The sequence below is a fragment of the Podarcis tiliguerta genome, assembly GCF_965153285.1.
Source record: "Podarcis tiliguerta genome assembly, chromosome: 3".
Lineage (NCBI taxonomy): Eukaryota > Metazoa > Chordata > Lepidosauria > Squamata > Lacertidae > Podarcis > Podarcis tiliguerta.
This window is the reverse complement of record NC_139536.1, coordinates 55,167,826-55,181,192: the sequence shown is the minus strand read 5'-3', so window position 1 is coordinate 55,181,192 and position 13,367 is coordinate 55,167,826. Positions and strand designations below refer to the sequence as shown.

At 38.5% G+C, this 13,367-nt stretch overlaps 1 protein-coding gene and 1 long non-coding RNA gene across 4 annotated transcripts in view; one reads left to right on the top strand and one right to left on the bottom strand.

The window, feature by feature from the left end:
- Window positions 1–2,432, top strand: part of MTHFD1L (methylenetetrahydrofolate dehydrogenase (NADP+ dependent) 1 like) — a 108,928-nt gene extending 106,496 nt beyond the window's left edge. Inside the window, exon 28 of the mRNA XM_083434832.1 lies at window positions 633–2,432. The gene's annotated coding sequence lies outside the window, so the exon portion shown is untranslated. The remainder of the gene's footprint in view (window positions 1–632) is intronic.
- LOC310675037 overlaps window positions 1–13,367 on the bottom strand; it is a 67,344-nt gene that overhangs the window by 28,318 nt on the left and 25,659 nt on the right. The window contains exons 2-4 of one of the 3 annotated variants that reach the window (XR_014509865.1): window positions 8,202–8,482; window positions 7,681–7,755; window positions 615–677 (exon numbers count right to left, since the gene is read on the bottom strand). This is a non-coding gene — a long non-coding RNA (uncharacterized lncRNA). Of the gene's footprint in view, window positions 1–614; window positions 5,851–7,680; window positions 7,756–8,201; window positions 9,110–13,367 lie in introns of those variants that run through there. The other 2 variants (XR_014509866.1, XR_014509867.1) reach the window with 2 other exon arrangements.

Below are 13,367 nucleotides of genomic sequence, written 5' to 3'. Positions count from 1 at the left end.
CTTTCCCATGAATGAATACAGTCCTCAGGGGTGAAAAAAAATCTCCACCCTGGCCTGCAGGGTAGTAGCATGTTGACTGCAGTGAGCTGCTGCATGCCCTTTATTTCCGGCCACACTCACATAGCACAACCTCAAATTCCAAGGATCAATGATGTGGAGTATTCCAGTCTCTACAGGAATTTATGGTGCAGAAAAAAATATGTAGAATTGGACCTTAGCTGGTAATAATGCTGGTAATTATAATTCTCTGTAGCATTGATAATAGTTTAATTAAGTATTCTAATTAAGAAAAAGGCATTTGCAAACTTATTCAGTGTATGAGATTGGAGTAGCTGCACTGACATAAATCTGAAAGATGAGAATAATTTTTTCTTCACTGCTCTAACATACACAGACCCGTAGGATAATACATCAGGGATCTGTCTATATTAGGAGAAAGTACACTACACCATGCAGAACAGTTAAGTGTTTTGCTTTACTTACCCTCCAGGCAAAATAATTCAAGCACCGTAATGTTACAGATAATTTGCAGTCTGATATCCTTTTTTAAGAGAGAACCAAAAAAAGACATGTTTCTTCAAACAATGAAAAAAGGAATTCTTGAAATACTTAACTTTTTTTCTATTTTCCAGACTTCTGCAGCTTCCATGAATTTGAAGAATGCCTATCATGTATCTCTGCAACGATATTGGAATACACCAGAGCAAATAAATATAATATTTCTTGAAACCCTTCTGTAATAAAAAAACCAAAGCAAGAATTTTTTTTATTTTTTTTTAAAAAGCAGTACTAACTAATTTATTATAAAGTGGCAGTGTTAAGGAATGTTTTTCAAGACATGCTATTTCCTGCATTCTAACTAGTGGGTGTAGGTAGTGGGAAATGATACAGAAATATCTTTTCCACTTTTTAAGATTTTGATTCATTATTTAAGATGCTTTACCTCACTTGGGTCAGCCTAGAAAATCAACATTAAAAGAATAATGCTGTCTGACGCAGTTTAATGCATTTTATGGGGTATATATGCAGCTTCTTGAATTCAGCAGCTGTTGCACCAAGCAAAATTATCTGGGAATGTCTGCGCTATCTTTCAGTGTTACCTACTGGGGTTCGGGGAAGCTAGGGTTTCAAATGCAGGTCTCTCTTTTCATAAAATAGCCCAGGAATTTTACAGAAATTGAAAATAAGTGTTGTTGTTTTCCCATGTGGCCAAACAGCTGTGAAATGTTCATAACTTCATGTATCTCACTGTTATTGGTCTTTGCAAATGAGTTCAAGTTTCTGGCTTACTGCTTTGTACTCTCCTCAATATACCAAATGTCAACAAGCTTTCTTTCTTTTTACAGCCAACAGAGGTAAATCTTTATATGCAGGCCTGCAACTTGCATTTTTTTAAAAAATGTACATAGGTTCAGTACAGTATTAGGTTGCTGAAAGAAGCTTTGCCCTTTTTTGGATAGTACTTTAACAGAACTGTACTGCATTATAGTGTTAGGTTAACAGGAGGAACCAAAATACTATTGTCTATTGGATGATGTATTTGCTGCTGCTTCTAGTCAGCAGTTGGCACTGTCCGTCAAGTATCCAGTGCTGTGTAAGTAGGGTACCTCTCATTCTCTCTTTCCTACTGTGCCCCCCAAAACCTCTCTTGAGGAACCAGGGACACTTAGGGGAGGAAACTGGAAAGTGGAGCAAGGCAGTGCAGTAGAGGGAAGAATTGGAGAATGAGAGCTTGCAAAAGTAGCTTTTGCAAGCTACCTCAGTCAGATTTTAAGCAGTTCTCCCATCCTATTGCAGCACATCCTAGGCCTTTCCTTGGTGATGTGCTTAGGAAGTTGCAGTGAAAAGGAAGGTTTGGGAAGCCTCCTTGCAGGAGCAGACATCTAGCACTGGATTAATTACCACAATACCTTAGTTTGGGTGTTACAAATTTGGCGCCCTTTCAGAAATCTAAAATGCATTGACGTGAAGTTTATGCTGACAGATTGTCAGCATAACACACTATTTTGACAGATAATTTGGCAATATTGTTTCTCAAAATCATTTCTCATGACCATTACTGGTGTGAGTGATAGCATGCACAGTATTTCCCTTCCAACAACTATTGCATATTGAAAACAGTTTGATTGCATTAACTCCAGGCAGGCACCGCAGTCTTCCGTTCATTCAGAGGCTTATCAACAATCCATCCCACACAATTGTCTCAAATCTGGTAAACATATGACAAGTGCCCGAAAATAAACTCAATTTTAATCCTCAAAAATTGCATCACTGAGCTTCTGGATACTGGATGTCCATTCATTTTGTCAATTATATGATTTGGTTAGAACAGTGCAATGCTTTTGAAGAAAAATATGGTTCATTTTCTAGACCCCTGTAATACAGAACTGGGTGGAGCAGAGAGACTTAATAATAAAAGGTGCTAATTGCTTTGTTTGCTGGTCATACATTATAAGAAACTATTTTTACCTTCAGATAAATTTCATGCTGTCAATGATGTGGTAGGCAAATCTACTTAACGATTTGAGGGTATCCTTAGGATGGTGAAAGCGTGTTAATAACAGAATGCACAACCCTGTCAAGATAGTTCACTAAATCTTCACCTGTTCCTTCGGAGAACTATGAGCTTTAAGAGCTACAGAGCAGGATTAAGGGCATCCAAGTTTAAATCTGCTTGAAGAAAATAATAAAACTCCTCCTTCTGTTTACAATGTGGCTGTGTGCAAAGCTTTTGGAAGGAAAGCAACAGAAGTAAAGCACTGTAACAGCAGCTAAGACAAAGGACTTGCTCAAAAAGTGCCAATTGGGTTTTTGTAGAACTAGGTTCTCCTTTGTCAGTGTGAGATTCTTGAACCTATCAGTCCATATTCCATCCTTTTTCACCTCAATTCCAAGCAACCCCAAGGCTTCTCAGACTGCCTTGCCTAAAGTGTTGAAATCTTAATTTTTTACTTGTGGTTTGAGGAGCATTTTATTATAAGGTGGTATGGTGTGGTGTGGTGTGGTGTGGTGGTAAGAGTTGGATTTCACCTAGGAGACTAGTGCTCAAGTCTGCAACTCTCTCTTGAAGCTCACTGGGTATCCTTAGGGCAGTTGCTGTCTCACAACCTAACCTACTTTACAGAGTTGTTGTAAAGATAAAATGGTGAGGGGGAGGAAACCATGTACACTACCTTAAGCTCTGAGGAAAGGTGGGATATAAATGTCATAATAAATGCTTTTGCAAACTTGGTGGGAGTTGGTGGATTAAAAGGGGTGAGGCACACCACTTGTTTATCCTAAGAGGCTCTAGAGTTAGGATGTAAGCATCCTACAAAATTAAAATTTTCAAGGTTTCATAAACAATTCATTAAGAATTAAACCACTTAGAAGTACCAGCACACCATGATGCACTGGTCCAAACACTATCCTCGATTTCCAGATTTTTACTGCAATATCTTTGTTGCCTGGCTGACAGCTCTTTCCCCTGGATATGTGTGCTCCGCTCCCCACCTTTTAGAAAAATAAGCTGAAATATAGGCAGCATAAAGTGGAAAAGCAGACTATCCGTTTAGAAACATTTGGTGACAAGAAAATGGCTGTTGGGGTGTAGCTGGATAATTGTACATTGTTGGTTTGCAACCAATTTGTTTATGTAACAAATCAGTTACAGTCAAATATTTCTACAAGTGTGGTCAAAATTGCAACTCCCAGATCAGTAATCCAAACTACAGTGTATTATATATACACATTATTATGTGTGTGAGTTAATGTACATTTGCTGAAGTGTTTTTCATGCAAAAGCTCAAATATTTATTCCCAAAGTAAACCTTTTCATTCAAAAAGTTTAAAGGACATTTGGAAGACGTTAGCTTGCATAAGCTGTCATACAATAAAGGGCTTGGCAGAAAAAGAGGAATCACTCTGAGAGTTAAAAAGCATGGGGAAAGGGAATCGTGTGCAATATGAGCATAGAACAAAATGTTCATGAATAAAATTTATAGGAACTCACTCTCTCTCTCTCTCTATATATATATATTGCTGTATGCAAACCACAACAATTAGTATTTAATAGTTTCCTTTTGAATTTCCAACTTTTCTACTGCTTTTGCTATGTCTTGCAGACCATTTAAAGTAGACCAAGGGTTCCCAAATTGTGGTCCATGGGAAGCCAGTGGTCCACAAGCTGCATTCAGGTGGACGATGGCATGTCTGTGAATTTGTGTTTGAAGACAGGAGGTGGTACAGCTGTGCATTAAATATTCATATTGATTCTTAATTGTATTTTTTTGCATTCTATATCTTATATTGTATTTCGGTTTAAATTCTATCCAACTAAGTTCCTCTCAGAGGAACTCTTTGAAATGAATGAGCTTAGTCATGTCTATCAACTTCATTGGGTCTACTCTGCGTAGGACTAGCACTGGATATGTAAGAAATAAAAGAAGAAGCAATAAAATACAAGTTAATAGTCCTACAGCATCTAGCACAGTGAGTTACAATGGCAGAAAAATCACTGAATGACGCATCAAGATCCTTGGTAATTTTCAAGTGGTTCATGAAGAAAAAGGCTTCAGAACCACTGAAGTAGACCATCTCTGTACAGATCAACTCCCCTAAACAAAAAATCCTATATAGCAGTTGTTAACTCTGAGATAGGGATCATTAGATCTGAGAGTGAAGTCAAACCGCTGCGCCTCCCGGGGCCCAAGCCTGGCCAATGTGTATGGAGGTCCTGGGCTGCCCAGATGACAAGATGCCCCCCTCTTGGCCTCACTGATGTGAAACAAAGGAAAGCAGAGTAATATGTTTGGCACCAGCTTGGCTGCAGGAATTGCTGGAAAGAGAAATACAAGGCTCCATCCAACCGCTTGATCTTGTCCATCCCTAACTCACAGAGGAGTACACAGGTGCATCAAATTAGTATAGTATAAGGAGGGTGGATATAAGAGTGGTTGCAATCTTTTTCTTGATGAAAAACAGTGTACCAAATGCTTGAATAAAATTAAAAATTGCATTAACACCCCACCAAAATGGCCTGGCAAGGACACATGAGTTCCCAGAATGTGTGACATACTGAGATGGTACAGGAAGAAGCGGGGTGGGGAGTGGAGAGAGAATTGGCCAGCTCAAGCCACTAATATCATATAGGAAGCTTTTACCTGGTCCTAGTGGAGGATTTTCTGTGGACACAACAGCATGACTGGATCCCACATGTGTGTTACCATGCAAATACCTGTCAAATCTGGTTTTGCAATGAATCAATCTTCTGAATCTTAGAAAGCTGTAAGTCAGACTTCAGAAGCTCAAGATATTCAATTAATCTCTCACTACTTTATTTAAACACCAGTCCAGTTGCATAAATGTATTCCAGCCTCAATTTACAAATGGTTGGCTGCTGATATATATCTCTAAATGTTTCTCTTTCTTCTTGAACCAGACACTGGCATTTGTCAGATACATTTACACATGGGTCATTCTATATGTCTCTGCAGAAACCTTGAAGCTAAGCCAGAACCCTGCAGCTGTCATTAATGCAAAACCAACAAAAATGATAAATTGTTTGTTCACAGATAGCTGTAGCTGAGCAGATGTGCTTATATTTTGCTTAGTAGTTGATTAATATGAAAGAAAGTTAAATTCTTTGTGTGTGTGAATTTGATTTTTTGTTTGCAATTCTTTAGGAAGCACCACAAAGCTAGTAACTTATTTTAAATCGCTACAGCTCTTTTGGGAGGAAGAGGGGATTTACTTTTATTGAATAAATAACAAAATTCTCCTAACTATTTATCACACCTCCGAATTCTTTTGTTTAAAAATCTAGATAAACTCAACAGTTACCAGAAAGCCAACCAATTACACACATTGTACCTGAGAAAGGCAAAGAAATCAATGAGAAGTTAACAACAAATTTTGAAAGCTCACAGGCGCATATTCAGTCTTTCTAAAGTTATATTCTATGAATTACAGTGGTACCTTGGGTTACATACGCTTCAGGTTACAGACTCCGCTAACCCAGAAATAGTACCTTGGGTTAAGAACTTTGCTTCAGGATGAGAACAGAAATCGTGCTCCGAAGGCACGGGGGCAGCGGGAGGCCCCATTAGCTAAAGTGGTACCACAGGTTAAGAACAGTTTCAGGTTAAGAACAGACATCCAGAACCAACTGGGTTCTTAACCCGAGGTACCACTGTAGTACTATAAATACAAACCAGGTTTGTGCAGATTTATCACCTCAGTGGGGACTATGATTCTTTGATTAGATAAAGCTAAGTGACTTCTGAATGATTTTACTGCAGGGGACCCCCCTGCCAAAATTGAATTGAATATTCACTCCATCTATACGTTTCAACCAGTTTCAGAAATGAAATGCAGTTATAACCCTTGAAGTAGGTGACAGAGGATGCATTCCCCCCCAGTTGTTTTTACTTTCCTTTTCTAATACACAAAAGGCAATAAAAACAATGAAGAGATCAAAACAAGAAAGAGAATGGAATGAAGGATACAAGAAGAGAGCAGTAGCATTCCAAAAACAGCAGCAAAATTCCAGAGTTGCCCTTCATATTATCCAAGAATGTTTTCCTAAAATAATCTTCTCATAGATGATTGCCTGCTGCCAGTCATGTTCCTTTACTTAAATGTATTCAGTAAATGGATGGTAAACTTTAGAAAAGTTGTCCTTCATTTTCAGACTGTGTAGGGATCTGGTATATTTTGTGTTTTTCCCCCAATAAAGCAATGGTCTAGATCTGGAGGTACCAATAGTCTTGCTTATCGCCTGAGGCTGACTTGCAGTGTTTGACACTGGGGCTATGTTCCTAATCCCACTTTACTCAGAAGAAAGCTCTATTGAATTCAATGGGGCTTCCTCCCAAGTAAGTGGGATTAGGAACAGAGATGGTTAGGCTTTCATTGTCATTTGCTGTGCTCTTAAACAAACATCTCTGTCACTACATAAAGTCAATAGTGTCAAAATGGGCTTCCTAACTTTCAAATATGAACACCAAAATTAAGCTCAGCTGGCTGTAGTATAAGTCTGTGCATAAAGGATGAACATGCCAACATCACTGTGTACCATATGTTTACTTAAATGAAGGGATGAATAGCAGGTTTCCCCAAACCACATCATGGTCTATCATTTCAAATGCTGAGTTCTCCCCATTTGAAGCAAACTGCTCTTTCCAGTCTTTCCACCCCTACCTTCTCATCCACTCAGGAATTAGAAAATGCAGGGCACATACTTGTGATACTACACAGCTGATTTATCAAATTGGGAGTCAGACTGGATAAATCTAATTTGGCAACCAAAATTGTTTTCCAGGAAAATCCTATTTTTTGTGCATAAATAAACCCAAGCTTCAGATGATATTATGCAAACAACTGCACTTTGGATCTACTGACATACTAATATTCATAAACCAGCATCAATATACCAGGTCAATCACAGAATTGTACACTTAGAAGGGACCCTGAGGGTCATCTTTGGAAATCGTTGCATTATCTCTGTAAACCTGGGAAATTAGGCAAGAAGTAAATTGCAGAAGTAAAATATTAGGCTGAGATAGAAAAAGAGAGAGACTTGACCAAGGCAACCAAATGAATTAATGGCAGAGATAAGATTCAAAGACTTCCCAGTTCACATTTAGCTCCTATATCACTCACGTTGACATCATTTTAATGGCGCATATTTTAAGAACTTACCATTTTCTTCTGAGAAAGGTATCGTTTCCCATGGTCTCCTCCCAGTCATTCTGCATTTCATTGTTTTACCCTCAGCTGTAAAAAGGTATAATTCAGCTGTAATGCTCAACCAAGTAGAGTTGCAACATAATGCTGCATATTTATTCATTCACTTTTAAAAAACCCTTACTGAGCATGGTTCCAATTCCTAGGCCAAAGGGTCTTCCTTGCTAAAGAAGGATCAGTCCTGTAAGGGTTCCACGGGAGTCACAAGAGGCAAACAAAGAATATTACTCCTTTTGATCTGCTCCAGTTTGTGTACTATGGGCTCTTTCTATAGCATGCAGCAATTGGCAGAACAGATACAAATTGGTTGAAACTGAAGTCTCAAGTTTACACGGCTATTTGTCCGAAGGAACAAAGAGAGGGGACTGGTTGGAAAAAGTATATGTCTCATGACTACAATGGAAGAGGAAAGAAATCAAGTGGCAAAAGCATACAACTGGATGTGTTGTTCGCACACTATGCTTAAATCAATCAACCTTCATTTCATGTATCCTTCTGAAGAGGCATGAGATCTGTTGGAATGGGGTCATCCCTGTTCATCCATCTTGTTTGGTGAAGAAACAGTATCTGAGAAGGTATTTTCCACCAAGCTACTTCACTTCCCGCTTCACTCCAAAAGGATGAGCTTATAAGTTATTGCGCACAGGCAGGAACATGTATTGTTGGTCAGGTAAACTTTGAAGATTCTGGATATTCCAAAACGTCAGGTAATTCAGGCAGGATGCACTTCTTCAAATTACTCTGCCATCGCCCGCCCCTAGAAGTTGGTGGAAACATCCAGAGTAACACCTGTTTAACATACCTCCCAGCTGCCATGTTTTGCCAGGGAATGGCCCAGGTGTCTGCTTACATTCCCACGTATGTCATTGTTCTGAGGGAATCCCATTTCCCCTTCCTGCTTGAGTCATTGGCGCCATTTTCCTGAGGGGCCTGTTGTGCCCAAAGACCTTTCAGGTCAAGGGAAACTGAAACTGAAACCACTCCAGCCTGAGAGTGGCTGCTAGGCTCCCTTGTGACTATCAATCTTCTTACAGGCAAGTGCAAATGTTTTAAACTATTTAACTGTAGCAAGGTTTTGTTTGGAATGCAAACTGGAAATGGTCAGCCACATTTCCTTTGAAAAAAAAAATTTTTTAATAGTTTGTTGGGGTGGAGAAATAGCACTGATTGTGGCACTTGAAGATCCTAGCAGTTTGTATTAGAGGAGGGGAGCACAGCATTGTAATTCTTGTTATATCTGTCTTTGGATTGAACATTTTTCATGGGCGTAGCCAGGATCATAGCTGTCAACTTTTCCCTTTTCTTGCAAGGAATCCTATTCGGAATAAGGGAATTTCCGTTAAAAAAGGGAAATGTTGACAGCTATGGCCAGGATTTTTGTTGGAGGGGGGGAAGCCTTTTGTTATGGGGGGCCAGAACCTCAGTTTGCTATGTGTTTTTTATTGATGGGGTGGCAGCTGCTCCTCCCTGCCCGCCTTGGCAATGCCCATGACATTATTCAAATCATACCATTTTGAAGCAGAAGGCAAAAGCCATGTAATTGCACTCATTAAAAAGATGCTCTGCCCTCCTGTTTACAAATTTGAGTTTAATTCCTATTTAACTAAAACTTAAGAGAAGCTAAAGATGTGCTTATTGACTGATAGAATATGCAGTAGTTCCATGCAGGTTAGGGAACACAAAGGGCTTGTGAGTAATTATTAACCCTTTCAAAAGGGGGCACATGCAAAACGCTAAGGGAATACATGAAGCTATGAAAGCATACCATAAAACAGTATGTTGGGTGATGAAAAAATTAGGCAGGTGCCACAATTAAGCAAATTGTGTGTATGATTTGTATTAATGCAGATCTCAATGAGCTCCTGAACAGGTGCCAAGATACAGTGTTGGGACTGATGGCAGAGAAATTGATCCACTTAAGAGGAGCAACTAGTATTCAGAGTCATACTGTCTCCAGCAAAATCTTCCACGGATTTTTCTTTCAATATGATGGCTACCACTTCATCCAGTAGCAGCTGGTGAGGCTGCATGGGCGCAGAGGCTGTGCTGCATTCTTGCAGTGGCAGACCCAATCCAGTGCTGTGGGCACACCATGCTGAGCTCTCTACTGCTTTGCCCCCCCCCCCTTTTCCCTCTCTGTAATCAGCACTTAGAACTGTTGGGGTCCCACTGGTTGCTAGTACTCACTAATGACTGCATCAGGTGGGAACAAATTCCATAGTTTCACTATGTGCTGTGTGAAGAAGTACCTTATTCTGTCTCTCCTGGATCTTCTAACATTCAGCTTCAGTGGATGGCTCTTAGTTCTGCAGTTATGAAAGAGGGAGAAAAACTTTTCTCCATCCTCTTTCTCAACAATGTGCATTTTAAATAACTCTATCGTGTCTCCTCTTACTCACTTTTCCTCAAAACTGAAGAAAACACAAAACCTGTAACCTTTCCTCATAGGGGCTTTGTTCCACCCCCTTGATCATTTTGGTTGCCTTTTTCTGATCGTTTTTTCAGTTCTACAATAACTTTTGGAAGTGTGGTGACCAAAACTCTGCACAGCATTTCAAAGGTGGCCATACCATGGATTTGTATAATGACACTATGAAACTGAGAGTTTTATTTTCAATCCCTTTCCTAAAGACCCCATCTAGCTTGGTACATCATTTTCACAACTGCCATACACTGGGTCAACTTCTTCATTGACTCTTTCCTGGTCTGTCACTGCCGGTTAAGACATAATGAGTACATATGTGAAATTAGGATTTTTTGCACCAATATGCATCTTTTTCCACTTGCTTACATTGAATTGGGTTTCCCATTTTATTGCCCATTTATTCTTGCTTGCTGCTTTCTATTTCTTAATCAGTAACTGATATATAAGATGACCTTTCTTCTCAAACATTCTAAAAGATAGGACAACATGCGAACCAGCTCTTTTGTTCTCTGTTCTATATATAACTGTAAAGCAGTCTGCCTCCCAGGGTAAAAATGATTTCCTGTATATTAAGAGCTCCTCTGCTAATATAATACTGTGGGCTTTGCATTATTCCTTCAGAGAATCGGCCTTAGACTCAGGTAACAGCAGTGGCAGCAGGAGAGTTCAGATGGTCTATGCTGATTAATTACAACTGTATACTTAATCTGTAATCAACAGATCAACCAATTAATCACTGACTAATTGATAAATGGCTTCAACTGTAATTTTAACTTAACTCACATTTCCCCAACAATTTGGTAGTAAATAAGAACAGGTCATAACTTTTCCCACAGAAAGTTAAATTACTGTATTAATAAATGTAATCCATACATTCTGTTTTCACTCATATATAGAAATCAAAATCAGATGTTTACTTGCTAATAGTTTATAGCTGCAAGATTCTGTGTTGTAGCACGGAGGTTGCAGATGTTTCTCCCTGATCCAGCAAGAGGAGTGTGCAACAAATGAAAATTGTATATATGCAGATGCTTGTGTGACATGATACCCATCAGGACTTGGTTGAATGTTATTGGATGCTAGTGTGCATGCAGGTAGGCATTTGAATCACTATCTGAAACCACTATTTGTGCCCAACACAGCTTACTAGAGCCTCTGAGTTTGCATATATTTTATGTATTTGTTTATTACATAAGCACACATTTTTATCCAACCTTAAGGCCTTTATCCAACTTTTATCTTCACAAAAACCTATTTACAATCTTTATTGTTTAAGACGGTCACAGTTCCATTAAAAAAAAAAAAGTTAAAGAATGATTATTGTAGAATATCTGATGCTGTTAGTTAAAAACTAACTGGATGGCAACCCTGAGTTGAGTTCTGAATACTGAATGCCTAAGTGTTTTCCTGGAAAAAAAGGCCAGGTATTTATGTGGAGAAAATTGGGATAATTATACACGCAGTGGTCCCTTGGTTCTCAAACTTAATCCATTCCGAGAGTCCGTTCCAAAACCAAGGCACACTTTCCCATAGAAAGTAATGCAAAATGGATTAATCTGTTCCAGACTTTTAAAAACAACCCCTAAAACAGCAATTTAACATGAATTTTACTATCTAACAAGACCATTGATCCACAAAATGAAAGCAATAATCAATGTTCTGTACTATAAAATAAATAAGACAGTATTGCAGATGATAAAAATTACAATTAATTTTTTTTCTTACCTGATGATAGTCATTGTTTGTATGGGGGGCTTTTATCCATTTCTGCAGTCACACAATCAATCGATCAAAAAATGAAAACAAGCCACAAGACACAAAAATGAAAAAACCCACACAAAAACGCAAAAAATAGCAAAAACTAAAGCACCAAATATCACCTCAGAACAGAGCAATCAAAAATGGAAGGCTTTAATTATGATGGGGGCAGGGCTTAAATTTGCTGCTTAAGGGTAAAAGGAGAGGGTGAAAGCCTTCATTACGATGCGGGGGGGGGGGAACACTTCAGTTTGCTGCTTAAGGGTAAAATGAGAGGGGGAAAGCCTTAATTACTATGTGGGGTACTCAAAACTGCTGCGCAACAGTAAAATCAGCAGCTCAGGAGCACGTTTGGCTTCCGGGGCAAAGTTTTAAAACCGGTGGTCCCAGGATTTTGGCCATTCAATAACCATGGCCCAATGGGAAAATTTATGGAAGATCAATTGGAAATTCACAAATTGTTACACGATTAGAGAGAACTTTCAAAAAATGCAACATCGATGGTATCTAACACCATGGAAACTTTCAAAAATGTATAAAAATTGTTGGAGATGTGGAGACTCAGGAACATTCTACCATATGTGGTGGACATGTAGGAAAATACAGGTATTCTGGGAGAGTATGCATGCAGAACTGCAAAAAATGCTAAAGATCTCTTTTAATAAAAAACCAGAGGCCTACCTCCTAGGAATAACAGATTTGGATATTCCACAAAAGAGGAAGGGTATCTTTTTATATGCGGCGGCGGCGGCAAGAGTTTTGATCGCAGCGAAATGGAAGAGTAATGAAATCCCCTCTATACAAGATTGGATCCAAAAGCTGACAGAATATGCCGAATTAGATGGTTTATCAGAAAAAATAAAGAATAAATCAAAACAGGAATTTGTTTCTAAATGGGAGGTTTTCAAAGAATATCTGAAAAATAAATATAGTAGTTTAAATTCTGTTGCAGCATTCGAGGAACTTCAGTAATAGTTGCAAGGTAGATATAAGAAATTAGATTTATTAGAATAAGTTTAATTATGAAAAAAAATGTGTATTGGCAATAAGTAATATGAATTTGAAATATGGAATAGACGGGAGGTTGGGCCTTTAGTGTTAAGACCAATAGATGTTTTATTGTTTGCTAAGAAAATTATGTGTCTATGGTTATTTTTGTAATTTGTGTGTAATTTGGTTTTTTGTTGTTGTTGTTTTTCTTGTTGTATAAATAAAAAACTTTATTTTAAAAAAAGAAAGAAAACTGGAACACCTACTTCCGGGTTTGCAGTGTTTGAGTTCCAAGTTCTTTGGGAATTAAGCTGTTGGAAAACTGAGGTATCACTGTAGTAAGCTTCCCTGGACTGACTCAGCCCAATGTAAGAGGCTCTGTTTAGATATGTCAAATAATTAAAAAAACCAAAATGGTGGATGATTAGCTAAGTCTGCCCTGTGCACATTTATTTGGAAGTAAGTCTCA